This window comes from Mustela nivalis, assembly GCF_964662115.1.
Source record: "Mustela nivalis genome assembly, chromosome: X".
Classification (NCBI taxonomy): Eukaryota; Metazoa; Chordata; class Mammalia; order Carnivora; family Mustelidae; genus Mustela; species Mustela nivalis.
In genome coordinates, this window is record NC_139040.1 from 64496381 (window position 1) to 64521341 (window position 24961).

Here is a 24961-nt window from a genome sequence, read left to right on the forward strand (position 1 = left end):
ACCGAGAAAATCCCCACCAGCAAGTGTGTCAAGGGGACCACAACCGTTGGGTTTACGGATGCCCGTAGGGAACCGAGAAAATTCCCCGCTGGGTCAATGGATGCTCATAGGGATCCAAGAAAACTCCCTACAGCGGCAGGTTACCTTTTTAAGCTGGGATTACATCTTGCACATCTTTGGGTTTAACATCTGGTCGAAGAAGGGCTGCTGGGCCTGTGGTTTTCTTTGTCTTGTCTTCTTGTTGCTTGTTGTGTTGTTTGTTGTGTTGCTTGTTGTGTTTAAGAAATGGGGCAAGCAGAGAGTGAGGGGACTCTTTCATCTCTCCATTCCTTCTAATAGATGTAGGGCTTCTCACTCACTCATTTCATGTGTTAAGGGCTATAACTGGGGTTAACTGGGGTTGGTCTAACTCGAGACAGAGACTTTAAGGAATATTCCCAAGCAGCTGCCGAAACTTCCTTTGTTTCGGGGAAGTTCCTTGCCCTCTCTGGCCCGATGTGGACTGCCTAGCCCCCACCCCTTGCTGGTGGGAAAGCATGATGTCTGCTCCTCTGTTGAAGTTGATAAGCTCTAAAACTGGGAATCCTTTCTCTGCCTTCTGGTGGCACTTTGTTTCTTCTGTGTCCCACTTTGTTTCTGCACCAACGTGCGTGCAGCCTGTATGACTAGCCTCTAGATCATGCACCACAGCTCCTCCCCTCTTCACTGTCAGGGAGCAAGAAGAGCAGCCCCTGGACCTAACACCCCCCACTCCAGATCTTCCCGCCCATGTCTCAGGTAAATATTCAAAGTGGAGTGGGCCCAGGTGGAACGTAAATCAGTATTTGAACTACGTTGAGTTTGATGGTTTAATTAAGATATACGTGTCTTTTAAGTTATCAGCAGTAAATGTAAAACTTCAGAGTTTACTTAAGATCAAATAAGCTCTCATAATTTCTGTTAAAATCTGTTGAAATCTATTAGCAAAGAGATGACTGAACTGATGGTTAATTGTCTGTCTCAAAGTTTAATGGGTAATTGCTGAAGTAGCTTTCAAAGTCTTTGGTAACCTAAAACTTTAAAGTTTTGGTTGGATGACAAATGGTTTTAAATTATGGACATCTAGGTCTTAACCAAACAGGATAAAATGCTAAGTCATTAATTACTGAAGCTAGGTTTGTGCTTTTGAAATCTGTTGGTAAACATGTTTTGCGCTTAACTGATTCATAAATTTGCCATCTGAAGAATTCTCTTGTAACAGTTCACAATTGGTTAATAACTGACTAGAGGTTAAGGTGTTTCTAAGAGTGCAAAATGCTTAGTGTAACTAAGACTGGAAATAAGGGAAACAACTCTATGGAAAAGTAGATGATATGTAAGAAATATTTAAAAAATAGAAATGCTTTTTATTAAAGATAAAAGGTAATTTTGTCCTAAATAGGATGGTTGTTTGGAAGGAAATGGCTTGGGATGCAACCTGAATGCAAAGGAAAGTTGTAAAAGACTTGTAAAGGAAAATCTTCAGAAAAGGAATTTTAGGTATGGTCAGGACAGACTAAGAGAAAAAAAAAGGGGGGGGGAGAAAAGACCAGATGCCTCATCCTGTTTAAATAAGAGAGAAGAACAGCCTCCAAGGTGATTTAGCACTCTCTTGACCTGCCTCCACATAGATTATCCTTCCAAGTGTAAGGGCCATTTGGCCTTGAGAGATTAAGGAAGCAGCCCAACCTTGAGGGACTGGGAAAACACCCTGTTACCATCCTCCATTGCCTGTAACCATAGAAACTCACTCTATTCTGTAAAGAGGGAAAAGGGAGACTGATCACCTCCCATTAGCCAGGGATACCCCCAAAGGGGAGGGTGTCCAACCTGTTTGAATCTGAAGAGTGCCTGACTGTATGAGTGTGTCTGTAGGGCTCCACCGCTTCAGATATGGAGTCTGAGTGAGCTGCACCCTGAGTCTCGCGGGGCGTCGTATGGCATAACGGTCATCTACTCCACGGAGTAGCCTGGTCCGGGGTTTATAGGGACAGACCTTAGCTAAGACGCTCCTAAGTTCCCGCGAGGGACGCGAGCAGGACAGCATCTGAAAGATTCCCCTCCCTTTGTTTGCGATGTCATTCACAATGGGAGGGAAACCCAGAAAACTCACATCTTAAGACTGCACGCTTAAAAATAAAAAAGGAAAAGACACTGGTATAGAAAAGCTGGTTTTCTCTCTGTTTGAAAGGGCAAAGTTTTCTTCGGTTAATTGAAACAGAAAGGGTTTTCTCTTTGCCTGCCCAGAAAACCCAGTTTCTATGTTTTGTTTTATCAGGTGTTTAACATCCCTAATTATATTTAGGCATGTGTTTTAAAAACTTTCTAAGGTTTTAGCAATTGTTGACAAGATTTAAACCAATAATAAACCTTGGGTTACATTTGGGTAAATGCTGTAACTATTCTAGAGATTCTGTGCATTTCCTAAAGTTTTAGTGTTTTGATAAGGTCAAAGGTCATCACCTGGTAGTTTAGCCATATCTATTCTGAGCTTTTGTCATTTGTAATTGTTTCAGTTCTCTTGTAAGATAAATTCTGCCTTAAAAGAACTTCATATGGGAGACTTTCAGGACAAATACAGGTCTTTGATATATTAAAATCCTGGAATGGAAACGGATAAGAATTTCTGGAAGTAAAAGCTGCATGCGGACTAAACTAGAATTAGCACCATGGAAAGTAATATGGGACTAAACGAACTAAAAGATTATAGTGTTGTATCGGTTATTTTAAACATTGCTGGTTCTCTAATGTTTGTTCTTCCAGACCAAGAAAACTTTTTCCTTAAGATATCTGTGACTTACAAAAATGGAAAAATATTTATTTGCAAACGAATCAAGGCATTCAACTTTTCTCTCTATCTAAACCCTCTGAAAACCAAAAGGGCTCAGTAAGTATTCTTTCTTCCATGGCAATCAGTCATTTGCAAAAGTTCAATAAGAATCTGTTCTCCTTGTAGCAGGACACTATTGGAAACTGGTTATTTTACCATGGCTTTGACTGGAATGTCATATTTGAAAAGACTCAGATATGACCAGACAGTTTAAAGGAACTAAGGTTGACTTTATGAAACCTGGAGCCATAAAGCCCCTTGGGACTGTTGGCCTGATACCTTGCTTACAGAGTTCCCAGCAGCCTCACCAGGTGAGTAAAGAATGTCACTCCTTGGTAGGTGCAGAGTCTCATGAAGAGGCATTCGCCCAAATCGACAGGTATTGCAGGCATGCCTGATGGCAAGTACGTGGCTTGGCTTCTGGCCCGGAGAGGCTACTCAAAAGTTCAACCTAGAGATTCCTTATAAGAAGTTCCAGCAAAGCAGATTCTAAAATGTCTATATGATCACACTCACTGTTCTTGCTGAGCTTATGTAAATAATTAGGCCAAGTTTGTTAAAACTGGACTTATTTTTCAAATAAATAAGTCCTGATTTGGCTATCTCTGGAAATGAGGGTTATTTTAGAGAGAAAAATTATGTTTTAATAACATGCCTTTATGGATGTTAAATTCTAGATTTGGTTGTATTTAAATGTTTGTCTGTCTAAGCTAGACAACCTAAGGTAAACTTTAGAGGAAGATTTAAAATATTTACAAAAGTGGGTTAAACTAGACTATGAAGGGGACTGGGCTAAGACTAGGAAGAAATTAGTAAGTCAAATACATCAGGGCACTCATTTGGGGACATGCAAGCTCAAGGAGCTCATGGGCAAGCAGTTTCAGGTTTCTAAATTATGGCGTATGGCTCAGGATATGGTTGATAGATGTGCGCAGTGTCAGGTGGTAAATGCGGGAAGAACTAGAATGGGAAGAGGGAAAAGAGAAAGAGGTAAGGAGCCAGAGATTTCTTGGGAAATGGATTCTACAGAGATGAAACTGGGAAAATATGGACACAAGTATATGTAAGTTTTTATGGATACCTTTTCAGGCTGGGTAGAGGCCTTTTCTAAAAGCCAAACACGAGATGGCAGGAGTGGTAACCAAAAGCTACTAGAGGTTTGGGTTACCTCTCACGATCGGGTCAAACAATGGCCCTGCGTTTGTGAGTTCAGTCTCACAAGCATTGGCCAAGGCCATAGGCACTAATTGAAAACTACATTGTGCCTACTGGCCCCAGAGTTGCGGGCAAGTAGAGAGAATGAACTGGACTCTTAAAGAGACCTTGAGGGGCGCCTGGGTGGCTCAGTGGGTTAAGCCGCTGCCTTCGGCTCAGGTCATGATCTCAAGGTCCTGGGATCGAGTCCCACATCAGGCTCTCTGCTCAGCAGGGGGCCTGCTTCCCTTCCTCTCTCTCTGCCTGCTTCTCTGTCTACTTGTAATCTCTGTCTGTCAAATAAATAAATAAAATCTTAAAAAAAAAAAAGATTTTAAAGAGACCTTGACAAAGCAAATTCTAGAGGCTGATGGTGGATGGGTGACTCTCCTTCCTTTCGCCCTCCTCACGGCGTGATGTACACCCTATTTAAATAAGGTGGCCCCATTTAAAATAATGTTTGGGAAACACCCCCACCCCTCGCTCTGCCCTCGGCTACAAGAGGTTGCCCTAGCAAAAATGACTGATCAGTCTGTACTCCAGTCACTGCAGGCATTACAGTCTGTCTTAAAAAGAGCCCACGCAGGGATCCGAACTGCCCACACTGAAACAGAGATGGAGCTGGAACCACATCCTTACCAACCCGGGGACTTGGTTTGAATGTGCCGCCGCCAAGTGGAAAACTTGGAACCTCGTTGGAAGGGACCATTTGCTGTCATCCTGACCACCCCCACAGCAATAAAAGTAGAAGGCATGGGGCCTGGATTCATGAGGGTCACGTCAAACGAGCCAAGGACGAGGACGCCCCCCAGAGATGGAAGCTGTTGCCGATGGACCCCGCTGACCGTGGACTAAAGCTAAGACTCAAAAGACTGAGTTCATTGTTGCTCCTATTGTTACCTGTTTTTGTAAAAGCTTCTGAGTCACCTCATAAGACAGAAAAGTATAGGTGGGAAATTAAACAAACGAAATTAGGAGAAATGAAAAAGGTTATACAAAGCGGTGAATGGCTGACCCATCAGCTAACGATGCAATTTAATGTAACCATATGTCAGTTGGCCCCTGTAACTCCTTGTGTCACGCATGTGTCCTTACACAGGGACTCATACAGGGTGTGGAAGAGCTTCAGACTATTACTGTGCACGGTGGGGATGTGAGACAATAGCCTCTGATTGGGGAATAAACCGTGACCCCCATATAACAGTAGTACCCATCAGAACAGATAACTGTGTAACACAAAAGGAATTTGGTAAAAATTTAGCCACAAGGATCTTTCCTTCAATTGCATCCCACCGATTTGGAAAATATTGTACAAATATATCTATTACAATCATCAACCCCAAAGATCGTCTCTGGGAATATGGCCGATCTTGGGGCCTTAGATATTATGAACCTGATGCAGATAGAGGAGGGCAATTCACCATCCAGAAGATAAAAATTCGAGAACTGCTTCGGTCTATAGGGATGAACCCAGTTTTAAATCCTCCCAAGCCATTACAACCAACCAAGCTACCCGCCACGTCTACCCCGAGGGAAACTATCATAAAAAATAAAAGAGAAAAGGTTGACAATGGCAATAATGCTATAAAAAGTTTCACTCCCACTGGTAGATACAATGTTTAATTTTTTGAATGCTTCAGGTCCTAATGTCACCCGCGACTGCTGGCTATGTTTAAATCCTCAGCTCCCATACTATATTGGCATGGGGGCCAATCTTACTATAGGGACCCAAAAGGGCCAAATTAAAAATGAAAGCTCTCATGACTCCTGTGGATGGGGAAAAATACCTAGACTAACTTTAGGAGATAAAAGAGCTAAGGGACTTTGCTTTGCGACATGGAAAGGGAAACAATCTTCCCAATACAAAAACTTATGTGAGGTTATAATAGTCCCTGCTGTCTTCACTAATTTCCTTAAGGCCCCTGCCGGGGCCTGGTTTGCTTGTAATTTGAGGCTCACGCCATGCCTTAATCTTGCTTTATTCCAAAACTCTTCATGGAATGAGCTCTATATAACAGCTCACATCCTTCCCCAAGTAGGTTATTATAAGGGGGTCGAAGGATTCCAGCATCTTACTGCAGGGACAGGGCGAACAAAACGTGAGGTCCCCATCCTAATTCCAGCATTAGTGGCTGCAGGAATAGCGGGGTCTACAGCAATAGGAACCGCAGCCTTAATAAAAGAAAAAGTAGATTTTGAGGCTCTGGGAACCCAAGTAGATGCTGATTTACGTCACATGCATGAAAATATAGATAAGCTAACTGATTCCCTAAGCTCTCTAGCCAAAATGGTACTGCAAAATTGAAGGGGGCTTAACATACTATTCTTAGAAAAAGGGGGACTTTAGGACTCCCAGGGATGATATGAAAATTTATGCAACTGGTCTTGAAATGCCAATTGAATATTACCCCCACCTTAAAAGACCACCAGAGACGTGAGTCAAAGCCAATCAGCAAGGGTCGTTTATTGCAGGTTCGAACCTGGACCTCTGCGCCGCTCGTTGCCGATAACGCCGAGAGGTCCAGAGCTGGGTCGGTGCAGGATTTTTATAGACAGATACAAACAAGTTTCGGGTGGGGCTGAGCTGATTGATTGATAGTTTGAACAGGCATACTTGGCGTCAGTGGATTGGGTCTGGGGACCCGCGCGTGAAAGCAGACAAAGCAATGTTACAGAAGCAGAACTGGCCAGTTAGCCCACGCATGCGAAAAAAAAAGCACTACCAGGATATTGAAGGCCTGGTTACTTATCAAGTAAAGACAATTGGGAGTCTCCTGGTGGAATGTTACATTCCTGCTATCAAGCATCCTTGTTAGTGAGGATTAGGTTTAGAAGAAATTTAACTTTATTTACTTTTCCTTCTACCTCCGCCTCCTTTGGTTCTTTATGGAGGGGAGGGTGACATTAGGGCTATCGATAAGGTAACTTCTTTGTTGTAATCTCAAGGACATTTGCAAACCAAGGGAGACTCCTGTCTTGCAGGATTGTGATCTCAGCAAGTGAACCATTTATCATTTTATGGAAGTCAGGGGTGCCTGAGGAATGCTACACATATGGAGGGGAGCGGGTGAAGGGGAGGGGTGCAAGGCGCCAGCCTTTGCTTTGTCCTCAGCCAGCCTCCTGCTCCTTCAGTCTCCATGGATGACTTCCTTAATATCAGCAATTACAAGCCCCTTAATCTTACTATTATTGATGTTCCTCTTTGGCCCTGAAGGAGCAGGAGGCTGGCTGAGGACAAAGCAAAAGCTGACGCCTTGCACCCCCCCTTCACCCGCTCCCCTCCATATGTGTAGCATTCCTCAGGCACCCCTGACTGCCATAAAATGATAAATGGTTCACTTGCTGAGATCACAATCCTGCAAGACAGGAGTCTCCCTTGGTTTGCAAATGTCCTTGAGATTTACAAAGAAGTTACCTTATCAATAGCCCAATTTCCAGGGACACAAAACTCAGTTCCTCAAGCCCTAATGTCACCCTCCCTCCATAAAAAAACCGAAGGAGGTGGAGGTAGAAGGAAAAGTAAAAAAAGTTAAATTTCTTATAAACCTAATCCTCACTAACAAGGATGCTTGATAGCAGGAATGTAACATTCCACCAGGAGACTCCCAATTGTCTTTACTTGATAGTAACCAGGCCTTCAATATCCTGATAGTGCTTTTTTCCGCATGCGTGGGCTAACTGGCCAGTTCTGCTTCTGTAAGATTGCTTTGTCTGCTTTCACGCGGGGTCCCCAGACCCAATTCACTGACGCCAAGTATGCCTGTTCAAACTGTCAATCAATCAGCTCAGCCCCACCCGAAACTTGTTTGTACCTGGCTATAAAAACCCTGCACCAACCCAGCTCTGGACCTCTCGGCATTATCGGCAACGAGCGGCGCAGAGGTCCTGGTTCGAACCTGCAGTAAACGACCCTTGCTGATTGGCTTTGACTCACGTCTCTGGTGGTCTTTTAAGGTGGGGGTAATACTCTATTGGCATTTCAGCCCCTGCACTATAAAGGCCCTGATGTCATTTATACCAAAAAAAAAAAAAAAAGGACTGGGGCTATAAAGATGCTAATCTTATAGACTCAATATAACCCCTTACAACAGGGGGACATAGAATCGTCAAAGATTTGAGTAATCTCCAAAGAAAAGGGGGGAATGTATGGGCCTACTTAGCCAGAGGGAGCCATTTTGTTGTTTATGCAGTAAACTTAGATTGAACCTGCCCCTTCTCCCCAAGAGAAAAGCGCTTAGAAACAGAACTGGTGAAATATGACTGACCAGCCCCTGATAACGGAGCCCACATACAAGGACGTGTCCGGCCAGGTGGAAACGTCCAATCAGTGAAAGGGCACGTGTTACCCGCCAAGCAGTGTGAGCCCCGCCATTTGGGCTCCAGACAAATTCTAGCCAAGGTCATAGGCTGAATTAGATGACTATCATGGGGTAGAATGTAATTCCATTGGCCACCTGTGTGTGGCCAAAGGCTCAACCACATGGCCTTTACTCTATAAAAGTTAGTCTGTGAGACTGGGAGGGGTCGCCTCTTTGCAAGAGACGGCCCTGGCCGGTCAGTTTGATTCTCGATGCTTGGCGTGAAATAAAGCTTTGCTTGACATTCGCTTTGTATCAGTCTCGGCCTTTTGTCTACGGACCCTTTCAGTCAAGTGTTAGGAACATTAAAAACTTTCACGTTTCTGTAAAACATGATCTGCGATTACAAGAAACCAAAAAAGGAAAGAAGGAGCAGGGGAAGAGGAGGAGAGAGAGGGAGGGAGGAGGGAGAGAGAAACAGAGAGACAGAGACACACACACAGAGGATAAAGACAAAAGATGGAAAGAAGGGAAAGAGAAAAAAGTGACTGTATGGAGACCAGCCATGCGCTTAAGTTTGTGTTTCTCCTTGAAACCCAGGGCCGCTGCCTCTAAAGCCCAAAGTCCTGATGATAACCTTCTGGTACTGTTGCTTGCTGAGTGAAGCTTTTCAGAGCTTCCCTTGAGTAAAAGTTATGACCCGCTGCAGCAAGACAGGCATGACTGGGGTCTATGCCCAGCCAATGTGACAGCCCTAGTTCACCATAGCACCAGGAAGTCGCTGCTGGACCCACAAGTACCCTGGCTAACCTAGACCTATTTCTCCCCTTCATTGCCCCAGGCCTTCCTCTCCCGTAGGGGATGTGGAACAAAGGAACATTTGCAGAGGGAAGAAAAAAAAAATCTCTGGAGCCTCAGTCTGAACTGTGTCTGCAAAGTGGATGGCATTCTGAATGATCCAGAGCTTACTGAGCATTTACTAGGCTCTAGGCCTTATGCTAAGGGCTCATACTTTCACTCATTGTATAATTCCATCATCAAAACAATCAAGTGAGGCAAATGGGACTATAACCTCCCCTTTGGAAGTGAGAAAACCAAGGCTCTGTGAGCTTTAGAAACCTGCCTAAGGTCACACAGATAAGAAAACTCAGGTGCAGGGGCACCTGGGTGGCTCACTTGTTAAGCATCTGCCTTCAGCTCAGGTCGTGATCCCAGGGTCCTGGGATCAAGCCCTGCATTGGGCTCCTTGCTCAGCAGGAAGCTTGCTTCTTCCTCTCCCACTCCTCCTGCTTGTGTTCCCTCTCTCGCTCACTGTATCTCTCTCTGCCAAATAATAATTAAAATCTTTTAAAAAAAAAAGAAAATTCAGGTGCCTCTGAAATACAAGATGACATACTTTAACCTGTAACCATCATGGCCCTGAGATTCAAGAGGAGAATGAGGTTGGTAATGCCCAAGGAGGAGGTGATTTTTAAATCTGGCCTGATTTCAAATCACTTGGAACCACCCCTGCTGTGCTTAGGGAGGCACGTTCTCTCTCTCTCTCTCTCTCTCTCTCTCTCTCTTCCTTCTTTCTTAAATTAACATATAATGTATCATTAGCCCGAGGGGTACAGGTCTGTGAATCGCCAGGTTTACACACTTCACAGCACTCACCATAGCACATACCTTCCCCAATGTCCATAACCCCACCACCCTCTCCCTACCAACCTCCCCCCAGCAACCCTCAGTTTGTTTTGTGAGATTCTCTTATGGTTTGTCTCCCTCCCGATCCCATCTTCTTTCATTTATTCTTTTCCTACCCCCCAAGCCCCCCACATTGCATCTCCCCTTCCTCATATCAGGGAGATCATATGATAGTTGTCTTTCTCCGATTGACTTATTTCGCTAAGCATAATACCCTCTAGTTCCCTCCACGTCGTCGCAAATGGCAAGATTTCATTTCTTTTGATTGCTGCACAGTATTCCATTGCGTGTGTGTGTGTACATATATATGTATATATATATCTCACATCTTCTTTGTCCATTCATCTGTTGTTGGATATCTAGGTTCTTTCCATAGTTTGGCTATTGTGGACATTGTTGCTATAAATAGTCGGGTGCACGTGCTCCTTTGGATCACTACATTTGCATCTTTAGGGTAAATAAGCAGTAGTGCAATTGGGTGGGTCATAGGGTAGCTCTATTTTCAACTCTTTGAGGAACCTCCATGCTGTTTTCCAGGTGGTGGCACCTTCTCTCTTACACATCTACACACACACACACACACACACACACACACAACTGACTGGAGTGTGGCAGTCCGAGTCCCATGTGATCCAAGCTCAACAGTTCACAGAATGATTATTTCCTTACCCTTACTCATGAACAATATTAAATGAACATTCCCAGAATTTTCTTGGAAACTTAATGTATCAGAAGCTTCCAACCTTAGCCCCAAGTGTGTTCACTTCAGTTGCGCAGATTCCACCACTCCCCTGAGGATAACTTAGAACCCTTCTCTGTTTTCCCATAATGCCCTGGATGTATTGTTATCGATCCATTCACCCAACAAATGATCATGGAACTCCTCTCATATATGCCAGGAGCTGTATTACTCCATGGAATCTCTGTCATTCCAATTACTACTTTTTTCTTTCTTTTCTTTCTTTTTTTTTTTTTTTTTTTTTTTTAGCTATCAGTTTCAATGTAACAGTAACTCTCACTAGGATGAGTGTCTTGTGGGGCACCTGGGTGGCTCAGCTGGTTAAGTGTCTGCCTTCTGCTCAAGTCAGGATCCCAGGGTCCTGACTCCTTACTCAGTAGGGGGCCTGCTTCTCCCTCTCCTTCTGCCTGCTGCTTCCCCTGCTTGTGCTCTGTCCCTCTCTCTCTAATAAATAAATAAAATATTAAAAAAAAAAGATGAGTGCCTTGTAAGAAGGCACCCCGCATTACTCACTCTTCTATACCTAGGTCTTAGCCACATATGGGCACACCTCTGAGTAGGCTATCAATGAACACTGGATATTGGATGAAAAATTTCACGAGGTTATCCATTGCATGTAAAAATTAGGAAGACAAAGAGGAGATAAAGCAGATACTAGATGGCATGTAAACCCCACTGAGGGTAAAGAGATGATGCCACATGGAAGGTGGGGTACCCAAAAGGGGAGCTCTTATAATACCCACAAACACCCTTGGCAAAATAAACCAGGGTCTGCACGCTCAGATAAGAGCATGTCTTAAGTAGGATGGCAAAATAACATCCAACCCTATAATAGGAGCCCTCTCTTCTTAGTCTCAGGTCTGCTGTGTGGGTGGGGTGGGGGGAGGGTCTGCCTGTCCATACTGTGTGTAACACAATCCCCTGGAATGCCAGGGACATTAGAAGTGAGAAGTGAAATTCTTCCTTTTAGGAAGGGACACCGTCCACTAGGATTCACTGTACTGTCTTGCCTGTCTCTTGAAGTATTACAAGTTCTGAGTCCCCAAAACCTGCCCAGGAGGAGTGTTGCTACTCCAGACCTCCGTTCTTCCTTACCATGCACACGTTTGAAGGGCCAACTTTGGCCTCCAGTTGCCCTACAGCTAGCCGATTTTATCTGTGAATTCTTTTTTTTTTTTTTTAAGATTTTATTTATTTACTTGAGAGAGAGACAGTGAGAGAGAGCATGAACGAGGAGAAGGTCAGAGAGAGAAGCAGACTCCCCATGGAGCTGGGAGCCCGATGCGGGACTCGATCCTAGGACTCCAGGATCATGACCTGAGCCGAAGGCAGTCGTCCAACCAACTGAGCCACCCAGGCGTCCCTTATCTGTGAATTCTGTTGACAGGACCCACCCAGCATTCTGCAGGTTCCACTCATTTACCAGACAATGCCGCCTTTGTTATCAGACAGGGGTCCTTCCCCAGAGGCCAAGCAAGCCAAGCACTGACACCAGCTTTGAGGAGGGCAAAATGGATTTTACTGCAGGGCGTCAAGCAAGGAGACAGGAAAACATTTCTCAAATCCACCTTCCCAGATGGCTGGGGTTCGTTGTATAGCAGGTCAGGGTGCCAAGGGGTACGTAAGGTTGAATGGAATATCCTGATTGCACATAGGGACAAAGGGAGGTGTCCTCCTTTCTGAGCATGTGCATTCGAGAATCATGCCTCTTCATGGGACACACATTCAGAAAATGGTGGCAGAAGCATGATGAACGGGGAGAGATCTCGGGGTGTGTTGTCACAGAGGTTACTCTCGTTCACTCTTGGTCCCCTCCACGCAGCTGCAAGAATTCTTCTCCGTTAGCTCCAGTCTTAGCTAGTCTCATCCCTGCTTGGTCACCTACTGCAAAACAGACTCAGAACTCACTCAAATTAGCCAGAGTTTCTTTAGGATAGGATGATCAAACGTCTGTTGATGTGTCGGTTTCACTTTCAGTTGGTCACTTTTTGCTGCGGTGGTGTTGTTTTGTTTTGTTTTTCTGGACAAGGAGCCTGAATTGTCTCTTGGTCCCTGGTATAGTGTTCCGGGATCATGCAGGCCTTCGGACTTGACGTTGGGCTGCAGGGGGCAGCAGGGAGCAGCTCCTCCTTTCTTTATGCCGCTACTGATTACTAGGAAATAAAAGCATAGTTTTCATGAACCGAGCAGCTTTTCTACATTAGGTTTCACACTCCATCATTCGTCTCAGAATAACTCTACAAGTTGAGTATGCCTCTTCATTTAATATTCGAAAAAGAAAAAGAGGGAGGGAGGGAGGGAGAGGGAGAGAGACCCTGTACAGAAACAGTAGATGGAGGAATTAAGACTTGATTCAAGGTCCAAGGTTATCACTAATTGATATTATGGATATCCAGTGGTGTTTCTTGAGTTTTGCTTCCTGAGAAGCAAATCTGTTCCTCAGCAACACAAGGGCAGTAGCTGGAGTCCATGGCCAGCCTGGTGGTAGGCACTATCTCATTACACAGCACCCCTGGGAACCCTAGAGCTACTTTTGATGGCAAGGGGGTAGGAGAGAGGGAGGTGAGACTGTGGACAGGACACAAAGCTGAGAGGGACTTACGGAGACTAGTGAATGGCCGTACCTTCATTTCAGGGTAAGGGAGAGGCAGTGGTGGTGTCAGTGGCACGACGTCAACCCTTCCTGGCCACTGCAATCCAGGACAGAGCGAGATTTTCAGGGACTTGTGAGTCCCTATGTCAAAAGGGACGCAGTGCCCTGTGTCACCTCCTGTAACAGCTGTGTCAGATGGCCAGGATGGCATCTTAAGGGGCCGGTGTACTTCCTCCTGACCACAAAACAGTCCTGGAATACAATCACCACACTCACAGGCAACAGCCCAGGCAAGATGGCGCCAACCATCTCTTTCACCTGGCCCTTGCTACATTGTGTAAATCAGGTTTTCTGTTTTCAGGGAACACTCTCTCACATGATTTCTGACCACAGCCCCGGTTTTGTTTTGTTTTTTCCCCTCTCAACTTTTAGTCATAAATTTCGAGGCCAATCAAATTTGCTTTCCTGTCTTTAGTCCAATAGCCAAACAGTCTGGGAGAACCACACCCCTGGATACAATCTGCCTATTTAGCTACTTGATTCCTGTTTTGTATCCCAGTGACCTCATTGCCCCAGGACACCCTACCTCATACCATTTATAGCTTCTAGCCTGTCTGCATGGATTGGACTCTTTGTTCCTTTCATGTATTTATGTATTTATTTGAGGTGCACTTTGTCTCGTTACTGTATCTATTTAAGACTTTATTTGTTGGGGGGGGGGGAGGGAGAGCTTGAGCAGGGGGAGGGGCAGAAGGAGAGGGAGAGAGAAAAACAGACTCCCTGCTGAGTGCCGAGCCAGGTGCGGGTCTCCCTCTTAGGACCCTGAAATCATGACCTGAGCCAAAGTTGGATGCTGAATGGACTGAGCCACCACCCGAGCACCCCCAACAATACATTTATTATACATGTTGCATAGATGCTTGACAGTAATGTGTGTTATAAATTGCTGGCTTCAGGTTTCAGAAGTTCTCCATAAAGTCAAGTTTGTTCCCGTGTTCAAAACTTCTACTAAATTCTTACTAAGTTGTTGGCTGTTTGGGCCGTCAACTGCCAAGCAACATGTTAAAATAGTCCACTATTTTCCTGGATTTGTCCATCTCTGTTTGTAATTCTTTCAATTTTTGCTTTCAATGTTGAGGCTGTGTTACAGTGAAGTTTCTGGGACAAGTTCCAATCTGGGACAGCCGCCCGGGGTCATTGTTGCACTCCCTCCTGACCACAGACCACACCCCATGAACACAGTCACTCAAGATGTCGTCTCTAAAATTCTGTCTTGGCATGAAACGCACTTACTATAAGATGAATCCACCCCTGTGGGTATTGTGAACCACACCTATCACAGAAAAACACTTTTACTACCCAGATTTTATAGTTCTATGGTTGACCAACTCACATGGCTTCTGACCATACTCCTATTTTTCCTCCCAACTTTTAATGACCAGTTGCAAGGTCCTTCAAGTTTGTCTTCCCATCTAGTCTGACAGCCATCAAGACCATGTGGTCCATACTTTTAAGGAGTATCTACATGGCTTTACCACCTGCAAGTAGAAGCACTCACCCAACTGCCTTGCCAATGACAAACATATTTGAAAATGGAACGTGCTTTTCCTTTACATGTCAGGAAAAGGAAAATTTCCTTTTCCTTCTTCTACTCCATGGCACTCTAGCTCCGGCACTTACAGCTTTCATTTTCTCCACACCCCTGTTATCCCTGGCATTGCCGATTCCTCGGCACCTTCGTCAGGACTGGTGATGCCTTTGGCTCTACCCGTGGCGTGTCTTAGAAGGCAGCTGAAGGTCAACTCAGTGGTGCCCCTCCAGAAGGAGAAAGAATCATCCCCGTTGAACTCCCATCTCCATTTTTCTTACCCTACACCAAAAGGTCTTTCTGCAATATAGCTCTTAAAGTCCACCAATTCGCTTCTTTTAGGTACTGTCTTTTGTTCCTGGCCCACTCCTCATCCCCTTATTTTAATAGCCAGCTGCCTTGAGTCCATCTGAAACAATAGGTTCGAGTGCAAAGGCCAAACGCTTATTTTGATAGCTCTGCCTGGCCTGGCAATGGGAAAGGCTCTCGATGACAGTTTCATCTCCAGCCGTTTGCGGGTACAGATCTTCCAATCTTGTGAGGACCCCAATTCCTGGTCCGTGAGAGTGTCTAAGGCTGTGAATATTTGAGCAACGAGAAGTTCCCTGATTTAAAAAAAAAAAAAAAGTCAAATAATTCTAACACACTATGTGCATGGTGTACATAATTATGAGGTGGGTTTCTTTTTTTAATTTAAAGGCAATTAATGTGCCCAAAGCATTCGATAAAGCGAATTACCTAAGTGCTTTCTCAGGTTAAAGGCCGGTTGTGTTTCTTAAGACCCTATTCCTATTCAGTTGTTATGTACGGATTTGGCCATCATCATGAGCCTACCCTTCCATTTTACTGTTGTCAATTGACCTCCTGGTCAGGCCTCCACATTCACTAACGTCCAGCATCCCTGTGGATGACCTGTCTTACCTTCAAACCTCTGGGTTACATACAGACTGCTATCCTTGCAGATTCATGTCCTCTCCTTTTAGCTGTTCCCTGAAAACGTCCCTCCACCTCCTTTAGATCAGTTCTTCCTTTCCTCTGAGCTGCTCTGCGGGACTTCTAAGACATTCTTCTCAAAACAAGACTTGAGCACATTCCTTCTTGCTCTCAGCTGCCTTCTTGTGTTTCACAGAGAAAACAGAAAGCTTCTGGAGGGAACACCTCCATTTCCTCTTTCTGCTGACTGTCTCCATTCGGTTTCTCTGGAGATACACCCAGCTCACCGTCCAGGACAGTCTTCTCTATAAGGCCAATTCACCAGCCAGCACATTTAAGTCTCTCTCAACCTAAAATAATAATTTAAAAAGTCCCCGAGTTTCCTCAGAAAATTAAAAATAGAATCTTACTTCTTGGTGTAAATCCCAAAGAACCGAAAACGGGGTGTCGAAGTGATATTTTCACACCCATGTTCATAGCAACATTACTCATGATAGCCAAAAGGTGCAAGCAACCCAAATACTCATCGATGGGTGAATGGATAAACAAATAAACACAATGTGGTATATATATATGAATATTATTCAGCCCTAAAAATAAAGGAAATACTCTCACCTGGCAGTAACATGGATGAACCTTGAGAACATTATACCAAGTGAAATAAGCCAGTCGCAGAAAGACAAATACTATATGATCGCATTTGTATGGGGGTATCTAAAATAGTCAAATTCATAGAAACAGAAAGGTGGTCGTTGCCAGGGGTTGAGGGGAGGGGGAAATGGGAAGTGGTTTAATGGGTGTAGTTTTTCTGTTCTGTGAGGTGAACTAATTCTGTCACACAGCAGTCTGGATAAACTTAACACTATTGAACTGTATGCTTAGAAATGGTCGAGAGGGTAAATTTTTCTGTTACATGTATCTCACCACAATTTTTAAAAAGTCCCTGGACCTCGTGTCCCTATCCAGCTTCAACTCTTTGGAAGAGTCCTCTATGGTCATTGCCATCTCTTCTTTAACTTCCACTCTCTTCTCAGCCCACTGCCACCAGACTCCTGCCCTCACCATTCCACTAAAACTGCTCTTGCTAAGGTTGTCCATGACCTCTCGATATTGTGGGCTTTGTGTACTCAACCCAGGATATTGGACACGATTCACCTCCCCCCCCCACCCCGTTTCATTCTTTTTCCCGGCCTTTTTTTCTTCTTCATAAATCGTTCTTTCTTTGGCATGTTGATCTTCATGTCTTCGTAGTTCTTCAGTTTCCTTTGCACAGCTCGATCCAACCTAAAGACATAGCTATCAGATTTACATCTCTGATCAGATGTCCCTCTTACTAGTCCACTCCATCTGTATGTCCCATAGGCTCTTCAAACTCAACTCTTCAAATTCAACTCATCAGCCCTCCTCTTATTTTGGGGGGTTTTGTTTTTGGCTCAATGCTTGCATTCCCAAATCTTATTCTGAAATTTGGGACTCATACTGGAATCGTGTTTATTCTTTATTTCCCGTATCCAATTAGTCATCAAGTTCTATGGATTCTTTCCCCCTTATTAATTCTCAGAACTCATGTCAAAATACATCTCATCTGTTACTTTAAGGTAATTTCTATGTTTGGTATAAGATATGGTCAGGGACACCTGGTTGGCTCATTGATTAAGCATCTGCATTAGGCACAGGTCATGATCTCAGGGTCTTAGGATTGAGTCCTTAATTGGGCTTTCTCCTCAGCAGGGAGTCTGCTTCTCCCTCTCCCTCTGCTCCTCCCCGCCCCACTCATGTTTTTTCTTTCTCAAATAAATAAATAAAATGTTTTTAAAAATTTTTTAAAAGATATTGGTGCATGGGGCGCCTGGGTGGCTCAGTGGGTTAAGCCGCTGCCTTCGGCTCAGGTCATGATCTCAGGGTCCTGGGATCGAGCCCCGCATCGGGCTCTCTGCTCAGCAGGGAGCCTGCTTCCCCCTTCTCTCTCTCTGCCTGCCTCTCTGCCTAGTTGTGATCTCTGTCTGTCAAATAAATAAATAAAATATTAAAAACAACAACAACAAAAGATATTGGTGCAGCTTCATTTCTTTGCATTTGGCTGACCTTTTTTTCCCAACACCATTTATTGAAGGGACTATTCTTTTCCCACTGTATATTCTTGCTTCCTGTGTTTTAAGTTAACTGACCATATATGCATGGCTTTATTTGCAGTCTTTGTTCTGTTTCATTGATCTATTTGTTTATTTTTATGTCAGTGTCATATTTTTCAGATTACTATAACTTTGTAATGTAGTTTGAAATCCAGAAATGTATTGACTCCTGCTTTGTTATTCTTTCTCAAGACTGCTTAGGTTGTTCAGGACATTTTGTAGTTCCACACAAGTTTTAGTTTGTTTGTTCTGTTTCTGTGAAAAATGTTACTGGAATTTTGGTAGAGATTGTGTTGCATATGTAGACTGCTTTTGGTAATATGGATATCAGAAAAAATGATCATTTTTCTTATCTTTGAGCATGGAATATCTTTCCATTTATTTGTGTCTATTCAATTTATTTAATTAGTGTTCTATATATTTCAGTGTATAGGTCCTTACTCTCCTTGGTTAAGTTTATCCCTTCGTATTTTATTATTTTTGATGCAATTGTAAATAGGATTGTTCTCTTAATTTCTTTTTCTGAGAATTCATTGTTAATATAGAAGTATGCAACCGATTTTTGTACATTGATGTTATAGCTTTCAACTTTACTGAATGTATTAGTTGTAGTCTATAAATCATGTCATCTGCCAGTCGTGATGGTTTTACTTCTTCCTTTCCAGTATTGCTACCTTTTATCTTTTTCCTGCCTAATTGCTCTGGCTAAGGCTTCCATTTCTATGTTGAATGAAAGTGGTGAGCCTGGGCATTCTTATATTGCTCCTCATCTGAAAGTAAAAGCTTTCATCTCTTCACCATTGAGTATGATGAGAGCTGCAGGCTTGACTTATAATGGCTTTAATTATATTGAGGTACATTCCTTCCATACCACCTCTGTAGAGTTTTTATTTTAAGTGCGTGTTGAATTTTGCCAAATGCTTTTTCTGCATTTAGTGAATTCATCATATGATTTTTATTTTTATTTTGTTAATGTGATTTATCATGTTGATTGATTTTCAGATTTTGAACTGGGTTGCCTTTCTGGAATAAATCTCACTTGGTATTGGTGTATGATGTTTTCAATGTATTACTGATTTTGGTATGCTAATACTTGGTTGAGGATTTACATAGTTATACTTATTTTTAGAGCTTTTGTCTTTTATACCTTCACACTAAGTTTATAAATATTTAATCCCTTTCCTTAAATATACATTTACCTTTATTTGTGAAATTTTTACTTTCATACATTTTCCTTTTGCTAACTAGTATGCTTTCTTTCAGGTTAAAGTGATCTCTTTAACATTTCTTGTGGGGGCAGTTTAATGATAGTAAACTCCTTTTCTTATGCTTATCTGAGAACCTTGATCTCTCCTTCAATTCTCTTTTTAAAAAGATTTTATTTATTTATTTGACAGAGAAAGATCACAAGTAGGCAAAGAGGCAGACAGAGAGAGAGGGGGAAGCAGGCTCCCCACTGAGCAGAGAGCCCGATGCAGGGCTCCATCTCAGGACCCTGGGACCATGACCTGAGCCGAAGGCAGAGGCTTTAACCCACTGAGCCACCCAGGCACCACTCTCCTTCAATTCTTAATGATAATATCAGCAGGTAGAGTATTCTTGGATTGAAATTTGTTTTTTTCCCCCCAACTCTTTGACTATATCATGCTACTATACTCTGCCCTGCAAAGTTTTTGCTGAAAAATTTGCTGATAATCTCATGGGGGTACCCTTGTATATAACAAGCTGTTTGCTCTTGCTGCTTTTAATACTCTGTCTTAATCTTTAACTTTGGACAGTTTAATTATAATGTGCCTTGGTGTGCATCTCTTTGGTTTCATCTTATTTTGAACTCTCTAGACTTCCCGTATCTAGGTTTCTGTATTCTTCCCCTGGCTAGAGAAATTTTCAGCTATTATTTCTTCAGATATGTTTTCTAACTCTTTCTCTTCTTCCCTGCTGAGACCCCTATAATGCAAATGTTATTCTGGCATGATGTTCTCACGTACATCCCTTAAGCTGTCTTCATTTTTCCCCCTTTTGTTTTGTTTGAGTGAGTTCCCCTAACCTTTCTCACCAATTCTTTCTTCGGCTTCATCTGGTCCATTGCTGAATCACTTTAGTTTATTTTTGCTTTGTTTTGTTTAGTTACTTTAACCTTCAATTGCCTGACTTCTGTTTGTTATTTTCAAATTATTTCCTATCTCTCTGAGGGATTTTTGCTGTATTCCGCCATTCTTCTCCTAAATTCAGCGAGCATCTTTATGACTATTACCTTGAGTTCTTACCAGATAAATTACTTATCTCTATTCCATTAAGGTTTTCCTCCAGTGTTTTCTTCTTACTCTTTTGTTTGGAACACATTTCATATTCAATATTTTGCATGCCTCTTTGTGTTTGTTTCCATATATTAGGTAGACACAGGTATCTCTCCCAGTCTTGAAGGAGTGGGTTTGTGTAGAAAATAAACCTTATCTTTTAAGTTTGCCCTAGGACTTGTTGTCTCTTGAACTAGCATTCTAATTTTTTAGACTCATGGGTCTCAGAAATGAAATCCATATTGGCCATCAGAGCTAGGCCCACAAGGGGCATTACCTTGGTAGGTTGTGCCCACCTGCTAGATGGATCTGGCAGTGTCTGTAGAAGTCACACAGGGAGCAGGTCACTCACCCACTGAGTCTGGCTGTGGCCATGGAAGTCGTATGGAAGGGTGGGTTATTCTAGTTTCTTAAGGTGGGAATTTATAGACTTCAGAACTTTCTTCTTTACTAAAACATGTATATAGTAGTATAAATTTCCCTCAGCCCTGTTTTTACTTGCATCTCATATATTGTATTTTGTTGCATGAGATATTTTCATTTAGCTCTAATTATTTTTTATTTCCTTTGGATTTCTAATTTGACCCATTGATCAGTAAGTGTGTTACGTACTTCCCAAGAGTTTTGAGATTTTCCTGTTGTCTTTCTGGTTTGACTACATTCTTTTCAGGTGATACACTCTGTATGATTTCAGTTCTTTTATAATGGATGTGCTATTTCTTATATTCCAGGAGATGTTCTATATTCCTCATGCTTCAATTTATCTGTTCCTATACATGTCAATCTCCTCCTTGCCTTAATTTGATTTTGCATTTGCAAGATAGGTCTGTGACTTCTTACTTCTCCATCTTTATTTTATTTCTGTAACCACAGAGAAGTCAAAATTTCAAGAGGAATATCAAATTTCTTCTGATTATTTATTTGAGGGAATATCTGCTGCAGTGGATTTTAGGTCCAAGTAATAATTTCTTGGTTGTTTTTCAAATAGTTTTCTGTAGGTGGCAGGAGAGTGTCACAAAAAAGAATATACTGCTCTTCCTTTCTTTCACCCACTGTGTTTTTTAAAAAAATAGATTGGGCATATTTCTGCTGCCATGAATATTGGGATACTCCCTTAAAATAAATATTTAAAAATATCTTTGCCAACTTGAGAAATGAAAAGAGCTTTTTAAAAAAAATTTTTTAAAGATTTTATTTATTTATTTGACAGACAGAGATCACAAGTAGGCAGAGAGGCAGGCAGAGAGAGAGGAAGAAGCAGGCTCCCCGCTGAACAGAGAGCCCGACACGGGGCTCGATCCCAGGACCCTGGGATCATGACCTTGGCTGAAGGCAGAGGCTTAATTAACCCACTGAGCCACCCAGGTGCCCCAAGAGCTTTATTTTTTAAAAGTGGTCTTTGAAAATTGTTAGGTTGAATTTTCTTTTGCATGTTATATTGGCTGAATCCCACTCCTGCCCTCACCCCAACTTACCCTTTTGTTTGTATTGCTCATTTTCCAGTTCAAAATTTTAAAAGGTAACTTACCGCTTTTTTCATTATTATAACAATAATACATCTCATTATAAAAACTAGAAATTTTACAGTAATGCAAAGGAGGGAACAATACTCACAGTATACCACAATTAAATTTTTATATAAATTGCCCCATTCCTATACTGGTATTTTAGTCAATTTTTAGGGTTAAAATAATATATTTTATCTTGTTTTGCTAAATGTATTACCTTTTATTTTATTTTTAAGTTTTTATTTAACCTTCAGTTAGTTAACATACAGTGCCATATTAGTTTCAGGTGTAGAATTCAGGGATTCATCACATACATACACAACCTGGTGCTCTTCACAACAAGGGCTCTCCTTAATAACCATTATGCACTCAACCCATCCCCTTGCCCACTTCTCCTCCAGTTACCCTCAGTTTCTTCTCTATAGTTAAGAGTCATTTTGTGGTCTGCCTCTCTTCCCCCACTCCCCCGCCCCCCATGTTCAACTGTTTTATTTCTTAAATTCTACATATGAGTGAAATCGTATGGTATTTGTCATTCTCTGACTATTTTTGCATAGCATAATACACTTTAGCTCCATCCACACCCTTGCAAATGGCAAGATTTCATTCTTTATTATGGCTGCGTAGTAGTCTGTTGTATTAATATACCACTATGTTTTTTATTCACTCATCGGTTGTTGGACATCTGGACTCTTTCTATAATTTGGCTATTGTTAATAATGCTGCTATAAAAATCAGAGTACAGAGGCACCTGGGTGGCTCAGTTGGTTAATTATCTGACTCCTGATTTCAGCTCAGGTCATGATCTCAGGATTGTGAGACTGAACCCCACATCAGGCTCTACACTGTACATGAAGCTTGCTTAAGATTCTCTCTCTCTCCCTCTGCCCCCCCATCAATCTCTTTCTCTCTCTCAAAAACAAAAATAAAACTATAATTTTTTTTTAATAAATCAGGGTACATTTATCCCTTTGATCAGTACCTTTATATCCTCTGAATAAATAGTTGGTAGTGCTATTGCTGGATCATAATGTGTTCAGTTTTTAACTTTTTGAAGAACTTCCATATTGTTTTCCAGAGTGGCTACACCAGTTTGCATTCCCATAAACAGTGTAAGAGTGTTTCACTTGCTGCCCATCTTCACCAGCACCTGTTTCCCATGTTGTTAATGTTAATCATACTGACAGGTGTGAGATATTTCATTGTAGTTTTGATTTGCATTTCCATGATGATGAGTGATTTTGAGCATCTTTTCATGTGTCCATTGGCCACCTGTATGTCTTCTTTGGAATAATGTATAATCGTGCTCTCTGCCCACTTTTTAACTGTACTATTTGTTTTCTGGCTGTTAAGTTTGAGCAGTTCTTCATGGATTTCGCATACTGTCCCTTTATCAGATATCTCACTTGCAAATATCTTCTCCCATTCAGTAGGTTGCATTTTAGTTTTCTTGATTGTTTCCTTTGTTGTGCAAAAGCTTTTTATTTTGATGTAGTTCAAATAATTTATTTTTACTTTTGTTTCCTTTAGCTCAGAGGACCTATGTAGAAAGAAGTTGCTATAACCAATGTCAAAGACATTCTACCTGTACTCTCTGCAAGCATTATTGTGGTTCCAGGACTCCTATTAAATTCTTTAATCATTTTGGATTTGTGTGTGTGTGTGTGTGTGTGTGTGTGTGTGTATGGTGTAAGAAAGTGGTCCAGTTTTATTCTTATGCATGTTACTCTCCAGTTTTCACAGCACCATTTGTTGGAAAGACTGTCTTTTTTTCCCACTGGATATTCTTTCATGATTTGTTGAAGAAGAGTTGACCATATAGCTGTGGGTCTGTTTCTGGGTTTTTGTTTTTTTTTTATTCTGTTCCATTGATCTATGTGTCTCTTTTTGCAGTAGTACCATACTGTCTTGGCCACTAAGCTTTGCAGTGTAACTTGAAGTCCAAAATTGTGATGCCCCCACTTTTGCTTCTCTTTTTCAAGATTGCATTGGCTATTTGTGGTCTTTCTGGTTCCATACAAATTTTAGGATTATTTGTTCTAGCTCTGTGAAAAATGCTGGCGGTACTTTGATCAGGATTACATTGCGTGTGTAGAATGCTTTGGGTAGTATAGATCTTTTGACAATATTTTTCCTTCCAATTCATAAGCATGGAATGGTATTCCATTTCTTTTTGTTATGTTCAATTTCTTTCGTCAAGTGTTTTCTATTTTTCAGAGTACAGTTCTTTTATCTCTTTGGTTAGGTTTATTTCTAGGTATCTTATGTGTTTGGTGTAATTGTAAATGGGATTGATTTCTTGATTTTTTTTCCTTCTGCTTCACTATTTGTGTATAGAAATGCAACAGATTTCTATATATTGATTTTTGTCCTGCAATATAACAGAATTCATGAAACAGTTCTAGCAATTTTTGGTTGAGTCTTTTGGGTTTACTATATAGAGTATCATGTCATCAGCAGTAGTGAAAGATTGGCTTCTCCCTTGTCACTTTAGATACCTTTTATTTCTTCCTGTATTGCTGAGACTGGGACGTCCAGTGCTATGTTAAAAATCAGTGGCAGCAGTAGACATCCCTGTCTTCTTCCTGATCATAGAAGAGGAGCTCTCATTTTTTCCTCCATTGAGGATGATATTTGTTGTGGGTTTTGGGATATGGTCTTTATGATGTTGAAGTGTGCTGCCTCTAGACCTACTTTTTTGAGGATTTTTATCATAAATGGATATTCTACATTTTCAAATGCTTTTTCTGCATCTACTGAGATGAGTATTTACCCTTTCTTTTATTAACATGGTGTATCACATTGATTTGCAAATATTGGACCACCCTTGCAGACCAGGAATAAGTCCCACCTGATTGTGGTGAATGATTCCTTTAATATGCAATTTGATTCTGGAGTTCCTGGGTGGCTCAGTGGGTTAAACCTCTGCCTTCAGCTGAGGTCATGATCTCAGGGTCCTGGAATCAAACCCCGCATTGGGCTGTCTGCTGTGCGGGGAGCCTGCTTCCCCTCTCTCTCTGCCTGCTGGTCTGCCTGCTTATGATCTCTCTCTCTCTATCAAATGAATAAATAAAATATTTTAAAAATATGCAATTTGATTCAATTTGCTGGTATTTTGTTGAGAATTTTTGCATCCATATTCATC